Genomic DNA, 18,817 nt, shown 5'->3' with positions numbered 1-18,817 from the left:
CGACACCAACAACGCAGCCCACAACCTTGCACAGTGGATCACCAGCTGCGCCAGCGACCTCGCCCCACTGAAGAAACCCCACAGCAAGACCGCCACCGGAAAACCCTCATGGATCACAGACGCCCTCAAAACAGCAAAGAGATCCTGCCGTACACTCGAAAATACCTGGCGCCACAAACGAACAAGAGAAAACATGACAGCCCTCAAAAACGCCACCCACGAATACCATCAGCAGATCAGGGCCACCAAGAGGACAACGTTCAAAGAGCGACTGGACAACAACACCCATAACAGCAAGGAACTCTTCAGCATCGTCAAAGAGCTCTCCAACCCTAACACCAGCAACCACGACATCACCTCTTCACAAGACCTCTGCAACTCCCTCGCCACGTTCTTCTACCGCAAGATCGCAGATATACACAACAGCTTCGGACCCCAAACTCCACCTCCGGACAAAAACCAGCGACCCCCACCACCACCATCAGCTCTTGGACCCCCATCAGCAGTGAAGACACCATCCACGTCATGAATACCATCCACTCCGGCTCCCCCTCCGACCCATGCCCCATCACATCTTCAACAAAGCCGATACCACCATCGCACCCCACCTGCAGAACGTCATAAACAGCTCCTTCAAGTCAGCAACCTTACCTGAGAGCTGGAAGCACGCAGAGATCAACACCCTCCTGAAGAAACCCTCAGCGGACCCCAAGGACCTCAAGAACTTCTGCCCCATCTCTCTTCTCCACTTCCTGGCTAAAGTCATCGAGAAGACCATCAACAAACAGCTGACTGCTTTCCTCGAGGCAAAAAACTCGCTTGACCCCACCCAGTCTGGATTTTGACCCAACCACAGCACCGAGACTGCCCTAATCGCAGCCACTGACGACATCAAAACCCTGATGTACAACGGAGAAACAGCCGCCTTCATCCTCCTAGACCTCTCAGCGGCCTTTGACACCGTCTGCCACCGCACCCTAATCGACGACACTGGAATCCAAGGAAAGGCCCTGGAATGGGTCACTTCATTCCTCTCCGGCAGAACCCAGAGAGTCCGCCTCCCCCCTTCTGTTCCGCAGCCACCGAGATCATCTGCGGCGTGCTTCAAGGATCCTCACTCAGTCCAACGTTCTTCAACATCTACATGACCCCTCTTCACCACCATCGCACGAAAACACAACATCAACATCATTTCTTACGCCGACTACATCCAGCTGATACTCTCCTTCACCAAGGACCCAGCCATCGCCAAAACCAACCTTCAGGAAGGTATGAAAAAGGTAGCAGAATGGATGAAGCTCAGCCGTCTTAAGCTCAACTCGGACAAGATGGAGGTCCTCATCCTTGGACAATCCCCATCTGCCTGGGATGACTCCTGGTGGCCCTCGGCGCTGGGCACCGCACCGACACCCACGGACCACGCACGCAACCTGGGATTCATCCTGGACTCCTCCCTCACAATGACCAAACAAGTCAACGCCTTCTCATCCTCATGCTTCAACACCCTGCGCATGCTTCGAAAGATCTTCCGATGGATCCCCACAGAAACCAGAAGAGCAGTCACCCAGGCCCTCGTCACAAGCCGGCTGAACAACAGGAACGCCCTATACGCAGGAACCACCGCCAAACTTCAGAATCGCCTCCAGCGCATACAGAACGCCTCCGCACGACTCATCCTCAACATCCCTTGCCACAGCCACATATCCACCCACCTGAGGAACCTCCACTGGCTGCCCGTCAACAAAAGATTCACGTTCAGACTGCTCACCCATGCACACAAAGCGCTCCACAACATGGGCCCCGAAAACCTCAACGGCCGCCTCTCGTTCTACACCCCCACCCGCCAGCTTTGCTCCACCAGCCTCGCCCTCGCCATCGTCCCACGGATTCGCAGAACCACCACCGGGGGACATCATTCTCCTACCTGGCAGCGAAGACCTGGAACTCCCTCCCCATTTACCTATGACTGACTCAGGACCATCTCAGCTTCAGGAAGGGAAGCACCTCAAGCAAGACCTGGCTCTTCGAGCAGTAGCAGCACCCCCCCCCCCCTCTGGACCTTGAGACCCTCACGGGTGAGTATGTATGTATGTATAAATGTATAAATTATTTTATAGCGCGCTCCGTTACTGGAGAGTATCCTGGCGTGGGTAGAGGAGAGGTAGACAGTCAGACATACAAGAAAACTTAACTTACACTCTTGAACAGATGAGTTTTCAAATGCTTTTTAAAAACAGCCACTGAGGACATAGATCGTAGCTGAAGAGGGAGAGCATTCCAGGCCCGGGCCCCGATCACTGAGATCGATTGGCCACCAAGTCTTGCTCGTTTGAAGCGGGGAAGATACAGTTTGTGCAAGGTAGAGGATCTGAGGGGGCGAGCAGGAACATAGCTGGTAAATCTCTTCCTCAGATACAGGGGGCCTTGATCATGAGAAGCACGAAACGCAAGCACCAGTGATTTGAATAGAATGCGTTGGGCAACCGGAAGCCAGTGGAGCGTGCGCATCTCAGAACGAACGCTCTTCCATCTTGGGATGTTAAACAAGAGTCGGACTGCCGCATTCTGGATGATTTGGAGGCGTTTTACCAAATAGGCCGGGATGCCACTAAACAGTGCATTTGCATAATCCAGCCTAGCCAGTATAAGTGCTCTGGCAACCGTCTCCTTAGCATCCCTAGGGAGCAAAGGAAAGAATTTGCGGAGCATTTTTAGGGTAGCGAAACAGGTGCTTGTAAGTTTGTTAATGTGGGCCTCAAATTTGAGGTCCTCTGTGAACCAGATGCCAAGATTTTTTGCTGGTCTCCCCATCTCTTTTGGGCAAGGAATGTTTGGTGGCCACAACGAGTTCTTAAACGAGGTGCGCACTCTATAAATGGAAATGATTGATTGATTGACAGAATATAAAAATAATCATCACTAAAACATGCACTTTAATATTCGGAGCTCAGGCATACTAAATTCGAATTTTCTATCATGTTCCTTGGGTCAATTAGGATTGTACTAATTCATACAGTCAATTTACAATAGGGAGCATTCGCGCTGTGGCACTTTATGGCAGTGGCACAGCGCCTAGAGCATCTAACACCAGCAAACACAGAGGAGACAAAAGAGAAAAATGGAAGGACGACTCACGACAAAGGTGGCAGGTCTAATACTGACCCAATGTTGCATTATATCCTGATGCGGAAAGGATACAAGGACACTATGGTGGGATTGTATGTTACAGCTATGAACAGCCTTTTTTCGAGCACCTCTGCCCACACTTTACGCTGTTTGTGGAGCAGAGGCTGGGCCTCTCACTCTCGGAGCAGGACTGGCATGACCTTTGGAAAGACCAAGGCAGTTTCCTCAAGGTGGTCAGGTTGAAATTCAGTTATTTCAAGTTCCTAAACCGCTGGCACTGGATGCCGGAGGGGGTCTATAAAGCACATATGGTGGTGACGATGGGCCTGGCACACTGACTATTCTCTCCTGTTCCCACATCCCTTTCCCTTGTGTTCCCCTCGTCATCCTTACCTGATAATCTGCAGGATCTTCTGGGTCACATCTCACCTCTATCTGGACGGGTTATCTTATTGTTTTTCCTGTTTTCAATGTATTCTCACAAGTTCTAGTTTACACAGTATCTTGGATTCTGCTGAGTCGATAAACTTCGATCCCTGTAATATGCTCATTGTATATGAAAAATCAATAGAGAATTGAGGTATTTAAAAAAGACACAGGGAGCGGTGTCACTTAACATTTGACTTTGACAATTCCAAAGTAAGAGACATTACTGAATTTATAGACATGATCAGAACACCTGTAAAGTGATAAAATTAACAACCAAGTCTCACTAAAATAGATATTCAATTTAAAATTCTACTGAACTGTGTGCAGTACTCATGGTGAAATATGAGAGAGGTTTTGCCAACAAAATGTGGGACAGAGGGTCTGCTCTGTGCCGAATAGTCATGTGTGAAGTTCTAGTTAATCCCCATAGTTTGGAAGAATGGGCCAGGTTTGAGTGAGACCTCAGCACGACCCCCAAATGTGTTAGTGCCACTCGTGATGAGTGAGGTTTGAGGGCTCTGATGTATGCACGTCCGAAATAATGTCGCTGTTGAGGCACTCAAGCCTGCTTGCATGACAATGCTACAAAGAGTTGACGCACTCACTAATCAATGGTGTATTGATGACGAGCGTACTGTGATATAGGGGCCTATGTGAAGGAGTAAAATATTTTAGAGTAATGAAATACCCCTCCGCTGTTCTTCAGACCAGTAATACCCACTCATTTATATGATACAATGCAAACTGTGTGAGACATTTCTGGTTCATACTTGATATCTCTATCTTAGGAATGAATTGTTTCAAAGATAAATTGTTTTTTTTGTCATTGAATCTTTGTTGAGAGAGGCAGGTGGTTACTGTAAAGAAAACAACAAAGCCTGCAAGAGGCCGCTATCTTAATATTTTAGGAGACAGTTGTGTTCTGAAATCAGAAACTCAAGACCTAATTAGGGCCTACATTTCAGTCTTGTTCGAGGATATAAAACTGAATCAAATATAAGGAATAAGCGACAGACACCGAAAAATTGGAAATAAACTGTTCCTTTAATTGTCGCTTTGACACATGACCTATGTCAAATTTTATTTGATCTGGTGTTTAAAACTCCCTGGCATTTTCCTCTGTTTACTTTCCTATGTACCACGCTGCGGATTTGAAAAACCTGCAAATAAATTATTTAAAAAAATAAATAAGTTGTCCAGTTTAATTGCAAAACTGACCGAAATACTCATATATTCATTTAAATACAGATATATTCATTTAAATACAGATATATTCATTGAAATACAGATATATTCATTAAAATACAGACTGCCACTTCCAGTTGTCACCTTTCTGTAAATACTTTTTAGTCCTCTACATCAGTGATTGGAAGATGCTTGTCTGAAGTGAAGCTATAAATACTTTCTCGCAGCAGCAGCCAAGTGTGAGGCCCTGTACCTGAACTGTCTGACCCTGCATTTGTTTGTGTGAAATGTATTCACTGCTGGAGCCTGGAGGCAGCTGTTTCATCAGCGGCCACCAGAGGGCGATCCTTGCCTGAGCTGCGCATTGGGTGAAAGTGAGAAGGGTTTCCTCTTCCGGGTCAGCGGTGGCAGAGACAGCACCAGCAGCAGTGGTGACATCACTTCCTCCCTGTGTTCTGTGTCCAGCCTGCTGCAGAGGAGGAAGGAGCCCTGTCTGTCTGTGTTTGCACTGCAGTTACCTCCATCTTCAGACCCTCACATATCCCCCCTCAGACCCCAGATCTGCCCCTGCCCCCCAGGAGGAGGAGAGAGCCTGGACAGGTTTCTGCTCAGGTAGGAGAGCTGCTAACTCACTTGGCTGCAATTTATTAATCACTGGATCAGATTCCCCTCCCCCCATTAATGGTGTTGTCAGGAGAGCTCAGCTCTTCCTGCTGCTGATTCTGAGTGGGGAGCGGAGGAGGTGAGGCCTGTCCAGGGGGGCAGAGGAGGAGATGCATGTACAGGGGCGCAGAGGAGGTGAGGCCTGTCCAGGGGAGCAGAGGAGGAGAGGCCTGTCCAGGGGTGCAGAGGAGGGGAGGCCTGTCCAGGGGTGCAGAGGAGGAGAGGCCTTTCCATGGGCAGAGGAGGAGAGGCCTGCCCAGGGGGTGCAGAGGAGGAGAGGCCTGTCCAGGGGTGCAGAGGAGGAGAGGCCTGTCCAGGAGTGTGGAGGAAGAGAGGCCTGTTCAGAGGTATAGAAGAGGTGAGGCCTGTCCAGGGGAGCAGAGGAGGAGAGGCCTGTCCAGGAGAGCGGAGGAGGTGAGGCCTGTCCAGGGGAGCAGAGGAGGAGAGGCCTGTCAAGGGGTGCAGAAGAGGGGAGACCTGTCCAGAGGCGCAGAGGAGGTGAGGCCTGTCCAGGGGAGCGGAGGAGGTGAGGCCTGTCCAGGGGAGCGGAGGAGGTGAGGCCTGTCCAGGGGTGCAGAGGAGGTTAGGCCTGTCCAAGGGTGCAGAGGAGGGGAGACCTGTCCAGGGGAGCGGAGGAGGTGAGGCCTGTCCAGAGGAGGGTCAGAGGAGGTGAGGCCTGTCCAGGAGTGCAGAGGAGCTGAGGCCTGTCCAGGGGTGCAGAGGAGGTGAGGCCTGTCCAGGGGTGCAGAGGAGGCAAGGAGGTGAGGCCTGTCCAGGGGTGCAGAGGAGGGGAGGCCTGTCCAGGGGTGCAGAGGAGGAGAGGCCTGACCAGGGGTACAGAAGAGGTGAGGCCTGTCTAGAGGCGCAGAGGAAGTGAGGCCTGTCCAGAGGAGCAGAGGTGGTGAGGCCTGTCCAGGGGTGCAGAGGAGGTGAGGACTGTCCAGGAGTGCGGAGGAGGAGAGGCCTGTTCAGAGGTATAGAAGAGGTGAGGCCTGTCCAGGGGTGCAGAGGATGTGAGGCCTGTCCAGGCGTGTGGAGGAGGAGAGGCCTGTTCACAGGTATAGAAGAGGTGAGGCCTGTTCAGGGGTGCAGAGGAGGAGATGCCTGTCCAGGGGCAGAGGAGGAGAGGCCTGTCCAGGGGTGCAGAGGAGGAGAGGCCTGTCCAGGGGTGCAGAGGAGGTGAGGCCTGTTCAGGGGTGCAGAGGAGGAGAGGCCTGACCAGGGGCACAGAGGAGTTGAGGCCTGTCCAGGGGAGCGGAGGAGGAGAGGCCTGTCCAGGGGGTGCAGAGGAGGAGAGGCCTGTCCAGGAGAGCGGAGGCAGTGAGGCCTGTCCAGGGGAGCGGAGGAGGAGAGGCCTGTCCAGAGGAGCAGAGGCGATGAGGCCTGTCCAGGGGTGCAGAGGAGGAGAGGCCTGTCCAGGAGTGTGGAGGAGGAGAGGCCTGTTCAGAGGTATAGAAGAGGTGAGGCCTGTCCAGGGGAGCAGAGGAGGTGAGGCCTGTTCAGGGGTGCAGAGGAGCTGAGGCCTCTCCAGGGGTGCAGAGGAGTTGAGGCCTGTCCAGGGGTGCAGAGGAGGACAGGCCTGTCCAGGGGTGCAGAGGAGGAAAGGCCTGTCCAGGGGTATAGAGGAGGAGAGGCCTGTCCAGGGGTGCAGAGGAGGTGAGACCTCTACAGGGGGTGCCGAGGAGGAGAGGCCTGTCCAGAGGAGTGCAGAGAAGGGGAGGCCTGTCCAGGGGTGCAGAGGAGGTGAGACCTGTCCGGGGTGCAGAGGAGGTGAGGCCTGTCCTGGGGGGTACAGCGGAGGTGAGGCTTGTCCAAAGGGTGCAAAGGAGGTGAGGTATGTCCTTTTCAGGGGGTTGCAAAGAAGGTGATGCCTGTCCAAGAGGTGCAGAGGAGGTGAAGCCTCCCCAAGGGGAGGAGAGGAAGTGGCCTGTCCAGGGGGTGTAGAGGAGGTGAGGCCTGTCCAGGGGTGCAGAGGTGATGAGGCCTGCGAAGCTGATACAGAAGAGTTGAGGCCTGTTCCACGGGGGTGCAGAGGAGGTGTGGCCTGTCCAGGGGTGCAGAGGAGGTGATGCCTGTCCTCTGGGGTGTAGAGGAGATGCCTGTCCAGGAGTAGCAGAAGAGGCGAGGCCTGTCCCGAGCGTGCAGAGGAGGTGAGGCCTGTCCCGGTGTGTGCAGAGGAGGTGAGGCCTGTTCCGGCGTGAAGAGGAGGTGAGGCCTGTCCTGAGGGGTTCAGGGGAGATGCCTCTCCAGGGGGAGCAGAGGAGGCGAGGCCAGTCCGGGGGTGTAGAGGAGGTGAGGCCTGTCCAGGGGTGCAGAGGATGTGAGGCCTTTTCAGGGGTGCAGAGGAGGTGAGACCTGTCCGGGGTGCAGAGGAGGTGAGGCCTGTCTGGGGGTACAGCGGAGGTGAGGCTTGTCCAAAGAGTGCAAAGGAGGGGAGGTATGTCCTTTTCAGGGGGTTGCAAAGAAGGTGACGCCTGTCCAAGAGGCGCAGAGGAGGTGAAGCCTCCCCAGGGGAGGAGAGGAAGTGGCCTGTCCAGGGGGTGTAGAGGAGGTGAGGCCTGTCCAGGGGTGCAGAGGTGATGAGGCCTGCAAATCTGATGCAGAAGAGTTGAGGCCTGTTCCATGGGGGTGCAGAGGAGGTGTGGCCTGTCCAAGGGTGCAGAGGAGGTGATGCTTGTCCTCTGGGGTGCAGAGGAGATGCCTGTCCAGGGGGAGCAGAAGAGGTGAGGCCTGTCCCGAGCGTGCAGAGGAGGTGAGGCTTGTCCCGGTGCGTGCAGAGGAGGTGAGGCCTGTTCCGGGGTGAAGAGGAGGTGAGGCCTGTCCTGAGGGGTGCAGGGGAGATGCCTGTCCAGGGGGAGCAGAGGAGGCGAGGCCTGTCCGCGGTGCAGAGGAGGTGAAGCATGTCCTGTTCAGGGGGTGAAGCGCTGGTGATGCCTGTCCAGGGGTGCAGAGGAGGTGGTACCTGTCCTGGGCTGGGGGTGCAGAGGAGCTGAGGCGTATCCGGGAGGGGTGCAGAGTGGTTGAGGCCTGTCCAGGGAGATGCAGAGGAGTGGAGGCGTGTCGTCTGCTGGGATGAAACCTGCCCTGTAGGGATAGGAGGTGAGGCCTGTCCTGTTCTCTTGGTATGAAGAATGTGGACCGCCTCAGCCGCTGCTCTCACCGCCCAGAGATGCTCCTTTTCAGACATATCATTTTATTTTAAGAGCTCATAATCCGTGTTTTTGTAAGTATCCGGAGTTACCACAGAGTCTTAGATGGCTCCTGACAAAGGCACACATCTCCTCCAAGCATGGAGTTTATTTTTTAAACCACTGTCTTTAGTAAAGTAACCAAGACTACAACCCCCAGAATGCACTTACGTATTACATGAAAGTACAGGCATGAATATTCGGGGGATCACGCTTCGGAAATATTTGGTACTTCCCAGGGTATCGTGGCAGATAAGAGTAGAACAGTTCATGTGCAAGGACGTTCATTCTCAGCCTCTTTCTGCTGATTGTGAGTCCAGTGAGATCTGTGATAATATGAATCTCTCTCAAGGAGATTTCACACAGTTTTATCTATTTCAGGGAGAAATACAAGGAAAAACAGGGGGCGCCCCAGTCTCTGGTATCCTTGGATCTCTGGACTGACCCTTCCCTGGTCCTGCAAGAGAGGACAAACCATGTGTTTAGTCTGGCCTCTTCAAGTGAGTGAGAGCTGGCTCAGGATCCTGGTCCACCAGGTCCCGTCTTCCATCCTGGTCCTAACAAGGCCCCAGCTCACGTCCTAATCCTCACAAGGCCCTGGCTCACGTCCTGGTCCTCACAAGGCCATGGCTCACGTCCTGGTCCTCACAAGGCCCTGGCTCATGTCCTGATCCTCATAAGGCCCCGGCTCACGTCCTGGTCCTCACAAGGCCCCGGCTCACGTCCTGGTCCTCACAAGGCCCCAGCTCATGTCCTGGTCCTCACAAGGCCCTGGCTCATGTCCTGGTCCTCACAAGGTCCTGGGTCACGTCCTGGTCCACCAGACCCAAGCTCAGTTCATGGTCTACCAGGCCCATGCTCACGTCCTGGTCCTCACAAGGTCCACAAGGCCCACGCTCACGTCCTGGTCCTCACAAGGCCCCGGCTCATGTCCTAGTCCACCAGGCCTTGGCTCACATCCTGGTCCTCACAAGGCCCTGGCTCACATTCCGGTCCAACAGGCCCCAGCTCACGTCGGGGTTTACCAATCTCCAGCTCACGTCCTGGTTATCACAAGGCCCTGGCTCGCACCCTGGTCCCCACAAGGCCCTGGGTCATGTCGTGGTCCACCAGACCCTGGCTCACATCCCGGTCTACCAGGCCCATGCTTACGTCCTGGTCCTCACAAGGCCCGGCTCGCGTCCTGGTCCACCAGGCTCCAGCTCACAGCCTGTTCCAACAGGCCCGGCTCATGTCCTGGTCCACACAAGGCCCTGGCTCATGACCTGGTCCTCACAAGGCCTTGTCTCACATCCTGGTCCTCACAAGGCACTGGCTCACGTCCTGGTCCTCACAACGCACCAGCTCACGTCCTGGTCCTCACAAGGTCCCTGCTCGCACCCTGGTCCTCACAAGGCCCCAGCTCACTTCCTGGCCCTCACAAGGCCCCAGCTCATGTCCTAGATCCTCACAAGGGCCCAGCTCACGTCCTGGTCTTCACAAGGTGCCGGCTCACATCCTGGTCCTTCAGGCCCCGGGTCACATCCTGGTCCTCACAAGGCCCTGGCTCTAGTCCTGGTCTTCACAAGGCAAGGGCTCACATCCTGGTCCTCACAAGGCCATGGCTCACGTCCTGGTCCTCACAAGGCCCTGGCTCATGTCCTGATCCTCACAACGCACCAGCTCACGTCCTGGTCCTCACAAGGTCCCAGCTCGCATCCTAGTCCTCACAAGGCCCCAGCTCACTTCCTGGTCCTCACAAGACCCCAGCTCACGTCCTGATCTTCACAAGGTGCTGGCTCACGTCCTGGTCTGCAGGCCTCGGCACACATCCTGGTCATCACAAGGCCCTGGCTCTCAGGTCCTGGTATTCACAAGGCAATGGCTCACGTCCTGGTCCTGGCAAGGCCACGGCTCACGTCCTGGTCCTCACAAGGCCCTGGCTCATGTCCTCATCCTCACAAGGCCCCAGCTCATGCCCTGGTCCTCACAAGGCCCTGGCTCACGTCCTGTTCCTCACAAGGCCCAGGCTCACATCTCAGTCTTCACCAGGCCCTGATCACATCCTGGTCCTCACTAGACTCTGGCTCACATCCTTGTACTCACTAGACTCTGGCTCACATCCAGGTCCCTACCAGGCTCAGGCTCACGTCCTGGTCCTCACCAGAATCCGGCTCATGTTCTGGTCCTCTCCAGGCTCCGGCTCACGTCCTGGTCCATACCAGGCTCCGACACATGTCCTGGTCCTCACAAGGCCTTGGCTCACGTCCTGGTCCTCAACAGGCCCTGATCACATCCTATTCCTCACTAGACTCCGGCTCACGTCCAGGTCCTCACCGGGCCAAGCCGGAGAGGGAGATCAATTGGCTGTTGGCCCGCAATGCCACCTCAAACAGGAAGCAGACATAGGCAAATCAGCTTTAGACTTCTTCCAATAGGCCAGTCCAGCCTGAAGAGCCAATGCAGATCCTTTCTGAACCAGAACACAATCAACCCAAGACCGGTTTCAGCCTATCTGGGCCTTGACTGTAGGGTGCGGCTTCATTCCAGTGGTGCAGCGAGCACGGAACCCACATCTGGGCTCTGACTCTAGGGTGCGACTTGATTTCAGTGGTGCAGCGAGCACGGGTCCCACATCTGGGCACACCTGGCGTATTTATGAATAAGTAAAATGATGGGTGGGATGTTTGAGTTCATCCCAGGCTCTGGTAATTTCTCTGGGACACATCCAAGCCCAACCTTCTTGTTCTCGCCCTCCGTTGCACCCAAGCCTGCAGCCAATCAGAGAGTTGTAGACATCATTACTTCCAGAGGTCTGCTCCAGTAGTCACAGCAGTTCTAACTCTAAGGATCGGCCTGTCTCTCTGTTCCTGATGTTCATCAAACTAACTGAGGCCACGGTGAACACGCAGCTCACCAAATACCTTGAGTCCTACCAACTTCTGCACAAAGTCCATCCAGGGCTCCAAAAGAGCTAAAGCCACGTGGGATATTAGAGAAACTATGTATGGGGGTGGGGAGGTGGGGCTCTGATCTGATTAGATCTATCTGGAGCCTTTGACACCATCTCCCACTCGACATTACTACAGAGATTGCAGATGGTGGGTCTTTGGGGAAAGTGCCTGCTTGGTTTTTATCCTTTTTGAAAGATCCGACCCAAGCGGTGGCCTCAGCTAACTTCAGATCAACCCCTAAGACAATTCTCCCTCACCCCGCTGTAGAAGCACAACATTTGTGAATAGGGACAAGAAGGGCACATACAAGGTTTGAAAGAAAATGGCTTTCTTGCCAATAAGCTGCAGCTGAGACAATTTCAGGACTGCAAAGTGATCTGGTTTTACAGAAAGGAAATCAGTCTTTATATACATTTTTCAGAGCCTGGATACATTAATCATTAACATCAACATCATGGTGAGAGCACTTCACAAATAGTCCACGTGTACATGGACACATTAATTATTAACAATGACATCATGGGGTGATCATTTCAGAAATAGTCCACGTGTACATTTACCTTATACATGACGCACATGACCATGTTAATATTTAGCCAATCTCTTACGCTACTGCCTTCTGACCTAGAGCCTGAGTCTGTTATCTTGTTTTTGTCAAACATGCACTGTTTGAGGTGGTCAGCAGATGCACAATTTCCACACACAATATTTGTCCTAAGCAAACACTTTTATCCAAGCAGAGGCAGAGCAGATTGACACGTCCCAGTTCAGAGAGCCAATTCTAGGAATTAACTCTCTGAACCGGCTTCTGTAAACAGGTGAAGGCCAGAGAACTGTTACACATGTTTGAGTTGCATCAGAAGGGACACATACTCGTTCGTTTGCAATCCATTTGGTTTTAACTGAATTTCAGACAATTCAGTTTAACCCTCTGTGCACCAGCTGTGCACCATGGAGCAACCTTTCATTATGATTAGTGGGCTCATATTATTTGTAAGCAGGTGAAAGACAGAAATTAATATAAACTACGGTTCACTTTAATGTATTCATTCAACAAAGGGCCAACTAATTTTTCATCTTTTACAAAACGACCCTTTGAACCTTAGTTTAAAATAATTTCATCACGAAGCATGTCATAATTTAATAATTATATTGTCCATTCTTATCATTGTCAGAAATGTCTATGTTAATCAACTCAGTAGTGACTGTTTGCATCAGAATTCTTTCTTTTTCCTTTAATCTCCTCCCTTGGCATTTTGTCAGCTGTCCCAATAGTTGACAGCACATTGGCAGGCAATTTATTAATAGACAACAGCCTACTATTAGTAGGAAAATTGTTATGAACACCATTCCTATCTTCCAACCCCATGCGCTCAACCAACTCCAAAGTGAACCTTCTATATCCCATGTACCAGAATCCTGATGTGCTTCTACACCTATATGATGCAATCTTTTTATTGCCTCCCTGACAGTAACAGAGGAGTCAGGGACATAGGTGCAACAGGACACCCCTATAATTGCACAGACTCCACCCCTTTCTGCTAGCATCATGTCAAGAATCATTCTATTTTGTAACGAAACTAATCTCACAGCTTGAAGCTCTACTGTAATATTTTCAAGTATACTTATCGTTTCATTTATTGTTGCTTCTAGTAGTCTGGACAATCTACGTATATCCCCTGAGTTGATAGATGGACCAATCCATGGTATCACCCCTTTAAATATATCACCCGCTATCTGTGATGCTGTATCTCTTTGATCCACACTTCTCCTGCCTCGCCGTGGTGCATGTCTTTGCATGTCCTTTCGTACTTCCTTTGTGTCTTTTATTGCTATAGCAGGTAATACAAAACCTAGGTGACACCAACCACTCCAACTTGTTGGAAGCCTTGTATAAGCCCTTTCTCCACAAATGAAATAAATTGAGTCACCTACGTAAAGTGGAATGCTAATATTTCCGGACGTCATTTCAAATGTCATGTTACAATTTGTACTATTGCCCACCTGATAGGTCCCATTACTCTTAATACAAATACTCCCTATTGCGTTGTGTTTTCTTAATTTTAACTTCAAAAATGGTATATTCTTATTTGCCTCTTTTGATGGGCCTGCCATCCCAGTGCTTGTATTCTTAGTTTGAAAGAGCGGAGTAAAGATGTCAGACAGGGGGAATGTTGTATTCTGTTCTATTACTTCCGTGCAGTTCCCCAGAGTCAGAATATCTGCCATACATTTGTTATATAATGTTCCTGCAGGTGGAGCCATTGTTGTCCCTGCACCAGCAGTACTTTTCTTTAAATTCTGCAAAACAGCTATTAGCTCTATTTTTACTATTGTTATGTAAATGGCATAACAGGATGCTTCAAAAGGCAGTGGGACTTGAACCAGGGGCAAACTTTGGTCCACCGAAGCTGGGAATTGCAAACATATCCAGCAATCTCCCCTTGTTAATATCTTATTGGTATGATGCAACAAAGTCACAAAGGAATTGTGGCGCATATCTTCTCTGTGGGCTATTTCTTCAGGTGACAAAGTGTATGCAGGTATGATAACAGGGGGTGTTGGTGTTGGTATCAATTGTTCCATGGGATAGAACACGTCCAATAAGTATACAGTAATTAATGCTAGCAATAAAAGACAGAATATCACCCCAGGTATGCACATTTTAGACTTGTACCATTTTTTCTTCATTGTTTGAGCTCTATATTTTCTATTCATACCTATCTATTCTTATACTTTCTTTAATTGGATGTAGTGCTATTGATGACACTATGTTGTGAATTATCACTGTGAATCATTACTATAATATAAGCTAAACACACAAAAAGCATGAACACATATAAGGTGAGGCTGTAGTATAGAATATATTGCGAACTGCTATTTGTTAATATTTATTTATTTTATTTATTTATTTTACATATTTATAGAGCGCTCTGATACCCGGAGGTGTCCTGGCGCTAGAAGGATAGACTGGTGTGAGGGAGCGTGCTTACTGAGTGAAGAGCCATGTTTTTAGACCTCTTCTAAAGGCCATCAGATTCTGGGTTTGTCTGAGCGCAAGAGGAAGTTTATTCCAAGCCTCAGCCGCCCCGAGAGAAAAGCTCCTGCCTCCCCAGCGAGCTTTTTTAATTCTGGGGACCGTAACCAGAGCCAGTTGTCCTGACCTCAGGGTTCTTGCTGGTTTATGCCAGCAGAAAAGTGATTTCAAGTGCCTAGGGCCCGAATCGTGGAGGGCTTTGAAGACCATACATACTGCCTTGAAAGTGATTCTTTTACGGATGGGTAGCCAATGTAACTTAACCAGCTCCTGAGATATTTCAGATGGCCTCTGAGAATTTCTTGGTACTTCTCGCCTCCCAAAGATATGCATGTAATTCTTGTAATGCAAGGTCACGTATATCAACCTTTAGTGCAGCCTTACTTAATTTTTACAATATTGTCCACTGTACCTCACCCTAAAGGTAGCTTTTTAAAGCAGGCTGTCTTGCCAACCTATGAAAAGTTATTTGCTGGTTGCTGCAGCAGCACGGGTGCTCGCAGTGACAGGAGGACTCGCAAATACCTCCCGGATCAGTTCATCTACTAATTGCTGCAGTGGCACGGGCACTTTGCAGTTACAGGAGGACTCGCAAATACCTCCTGGATCAGTTCATCTACTCAACGTTGTACTGGCCCACTTATTACTAAGAACTCCCTGATGAAGTTTGCTAAACTTTTCTTGTTCTGCAACTGAGCTATTACTCCTGGTGGTAGCGTGCAATATACCCTAGTTGAATTTTCTTCGTCAGAAAGTACTCTATCTAAAGCTTCTCGTAATGCTATACTGTTTAAGTCTTGCATTAGCTCATATTCTAGCTGATGAAATGATTCCTGGATGTACAGTAGTGCGCTTTCGTTGTTTTCTTCACCGTTATTCCCAAAGTCAAAGATATTTGTTAAAATATCTGTTAGGATGATATCTAGCAGTAATACTTCATCTATTTCCTGAAGAGGATCAATTATAGGTATTATTGACATTTCATCTCTGTCTTCTTTGTTGACCGTAAATTGTACCTCTTCTCCTCTTTGATCAATTCCGGTGTTGGCATGTGCTGCTGACCTGGATCTTGGCTGGATGTGGTGTCAGGAGGTGCCCTCTTGATGTTGCTGGCGTGGATCCAAGATTTGTTGTTGGTGCACTTTACCGCAGTCTTCGTGGCGAGCAGGACTTGCTGTGGACCCTTCCAGCGAGCTTGGAGACAGTTGGACCTCTGGAATGCCTTGATGAGCACCCAGTCCCCAGGTTTAAACTTGTGTCCTTCAACTTGCAGTGGCTCTGGAAGGGCCCCCTTCACGTGCTGGTTGATAGAAGCAAGAGTGCGTGTAAGTGACATGCAGTAATCATTCAACAATTCATTCGTCATCATAGGCAGAGCATTTTTGTCTGGAACTCCCCAAGCTACCATTGGCAACCCAGTGACTATTTTGTGTGCACTGAGTTTGGTCTGGGCATCTGGTGTGCTCCTCATGCTCATTAGGGCAATAGGCAAGGCATCCATCCAGGTCAATTTTGTGTCAGCACATATTTTTGCTATTTTGCTCTTGAGCACGCCATTTTTTCTTTCTACTGCACCAGCTGCCTCTGTATGATAGGCGCAGTGTAGCTTCTGTTGTATTCCCAAGGCTTTGCATGTCAATTTTATTATTTCATTACAGAAGTGGCTGCCATTGTCTGAAAATATGGTTTTTGGGACCCCAAAACGTGGGATCAATTCCTTTATCAAGCACTTGGCTGTTGAGATGACATCATTGTGTTTTACCGGGTATGCCTCTATCCATTTTGAATACATGCACACCACCACCAGGATATACCTATACTTATTTGTAGCTGGCATCTCCACATAGTCTATTTGCAGGGCTTCAAATGGCATTGTTGGTTTTTGAAAGCGGCCTTTGGGTACTGGAGCAGTCTTACCCACATTGTACTGTGCACATACCATACATCTTTGACATATTTCCTGTGCTGTTTTCCTTATATTCTTGTTCACCCAGAACTTGTCCATACAGTTTACTATGGCATCCCTGCATATGTGTGCCGGGCCATGCATGGCCAAACACATGGAGTAGACCATCCTGTCTGGTAACATATATTTCTCCTTGGTGTCATTCATCCAACATCCTTGAACAAATGACCCGTCCTTTGACCAACCCATCTGTTCTTCTGCTGTTGCTCCTTGTTGCATTAGTCTTATACCTTCAGTTGTTAGATCTAGTGACTTCACTTCATCAGGTAATTCTTGGGCCGTTAGTACTAGTGCTGAATTATTTCTTACTGTCTGTTTTGCTGGTGTCAGCAAATGCATTTCCCTGACCTACCTTGTCAGTAACTTTCTTGTAAGCACTGCATTTAATTATGGCCAATTTCTTTGGAAGTGCCAAGGAGTTTAGTAATTTAGTGATCAGCACTCCGTGCTGTATCTTTGTGCCTTGTGAGGTAATAGAACCTCTTTCTTTCCAGGGTCTTCCAAAGGAATGTGCCACATTAAAAGCATATTGGCTGTCTGTGTATATGTTAACACACCTCCCTTCAGATAACTCACAAGCTCGTGTGAGTGCCACAAGTTCTGCTGCTTGTGCAGACAACTCAGGTATCTTACAGGACTCAACTACAGTTTTATTTGTTACAACTGCATAAGCTGCTGATGTATTTCCATCCTCTGTTCTAAGGCAGGAACGATCCACCCACAATTCTCCTTCAGCATCTGCATAGGGTGTATCAGTCATATCTATTCTACCATTTGTTTGCTCCTCAGTTAACAATATACAATCATGGTCTGAGTCCACTAGATCATCAGTGGGAACAGGTAACAGAGTGGCAGGGTTAAGAACATTACACTTGTGAAGTGTTACATGTGCTGCAAATAAACAGATCTCATATTGCGTTAGTCTGGCATTTGTGAGGTGTTGAGTACGTGTCTTATTTAATATCAGCTCCACTGCATGTGGTACATAGACATCAACTTCATGTCCCATTATTATGCTTTCTGCACGTTGTAGTGATAAGGCAGTTGCTGCAACAGAACGTATACAGGAAGGTAAAGCCTTGGCTACAGTATCCAAGGTGGCAGAGAAATATGCGCATGGTCTTTTGTGGTCACTGAACTGCTGGCATAGAACCTCAAGAGCACTCCCGTCAGACTCATGAACATAGAGTTGGAAAGACTTAGAATAGTCTGGTAGGCCTAAAGCAGGAGCAGAGCAGAGAGCTTGCCGAATGGCAAGGAAGCTTTGTTCATGTTCTGGCAACCACTGAAGGGGTTTGGGCGTGTCCTTGTGGGTCAGGGCCAATAAGGGTTTTGAAATCAAGGAGAAGTTAGCAATCCAATGTCGACAATAACTGGCCATACCTAAAAAGGCTCGCACCTGTTTTTGGGTGCGTGGCACTGGTGTTTGTAGAATCAATTTCATGCGCTTATCATCCAATCTTCTCTGCCCTTTCGACAGGATGTGTCCTAGGTAGGATACTTCCTGTTGAACAAATTGTATTTTCTCTGGTGAAACTTTGTGACCACGTTCAGCTAAGAAATTTAACAAATTAATGGTGTCAGTTGTACATTGTGTCTCAGAGATGCTACCAAGCAGCAGGTCATCAATATATTGTATTAGCACAGAATTAGGTGATAAATTGAATGTGTCTAGTTCTCTTTTCAAGGCCTGGTTGTAAATGCTCGGGCTCTCTGTGAACCCTTGAGGGATACGACAGAAACAGAAGGTTCTCCCGCTTACAGAGAATGAAGAGGTACATGCTACCCTCATCTACTGGAATTGAGAAGAAGGCATTTTTTAAATCCACTACTGAAAAATATGTAATTTCTGGTGACAATGTTGACAATATTGATACTACATTTGGGACAACCGGGAACTGTTGCACCGACATTTTATTAATGTCTCTGAGATCAACTATGAATCTGTAACTTTTATCATCAGTATTTCCATCGCCTTTCTTTAAGACCGGAAGAATAGGGCTGTTACAAGGACTGCCTGATATTTCTTTAACAATCCCTTCTTTTAGTAAGTCAGCTACTATATCCTGCAATCCCTTTAGACCCTCTGGAGCTATTTTGTACTGTGGTATTCTTGGTAATTTCACATTCTGTTTGACTGTAATTGTTACAGGTGTGATGTTGATTTTCCCAGTGTAATTTTTGTGTTTTGCCCATATCCTTGAATCTATCTGATCCATTATTTGTGCTGTAATATTTTGTATTCCTATTGATAGGAAACAGTTGCCCATTTCCTCTGTCATTGGTCCAT

The 18,817-nt window shown here is 49.5% G+C and overlaps 1 protein-coding gene across 1 annotated transcript in view; it reads left to right on the top strand.

Moving 5' to 3' along the window:
* The first annotated feature begins 5,210 nt into the window (after positions 1 to 5,210).
* The window catches only part of LOC147737390 (uncharacterized), a 110,540-nt gene continuing 96,933 nt past the window's right edge, over positions 5,211 to 18,817 (top strand). Inside the window, exon 1 of the mRNA XM_086928395.1 lies at positions 5,211 to 5,352. The gene's annotated coding sequence lies outside the window, so the exon portion shown is untranslated. The remainder of the gene's footprint in view (positions 5,353 to 18,817) is intronic.

The sequence above is a fragment of the Lissotriton vulgaris genome, chromosome 1_1 (assembly GCF_964263255.1).
Source record: "Lissotriton vulgaris chromosome 1_1, aLisVul1.2, whole genome shotgun sequence".
Classification (NCBI taxonomy): domain Eukaryota; kingdom Metazoa; phylum Chordata; class Amphibia; order Caudata; family Salamandridae; genus Lissotriton; species Lissotriton vulgaris.
The sequence above is the reverse complement of the archived record's forward strand: the minus strand, read 5'-3'. Positions and strand labels throughout refer to the sequence as shown.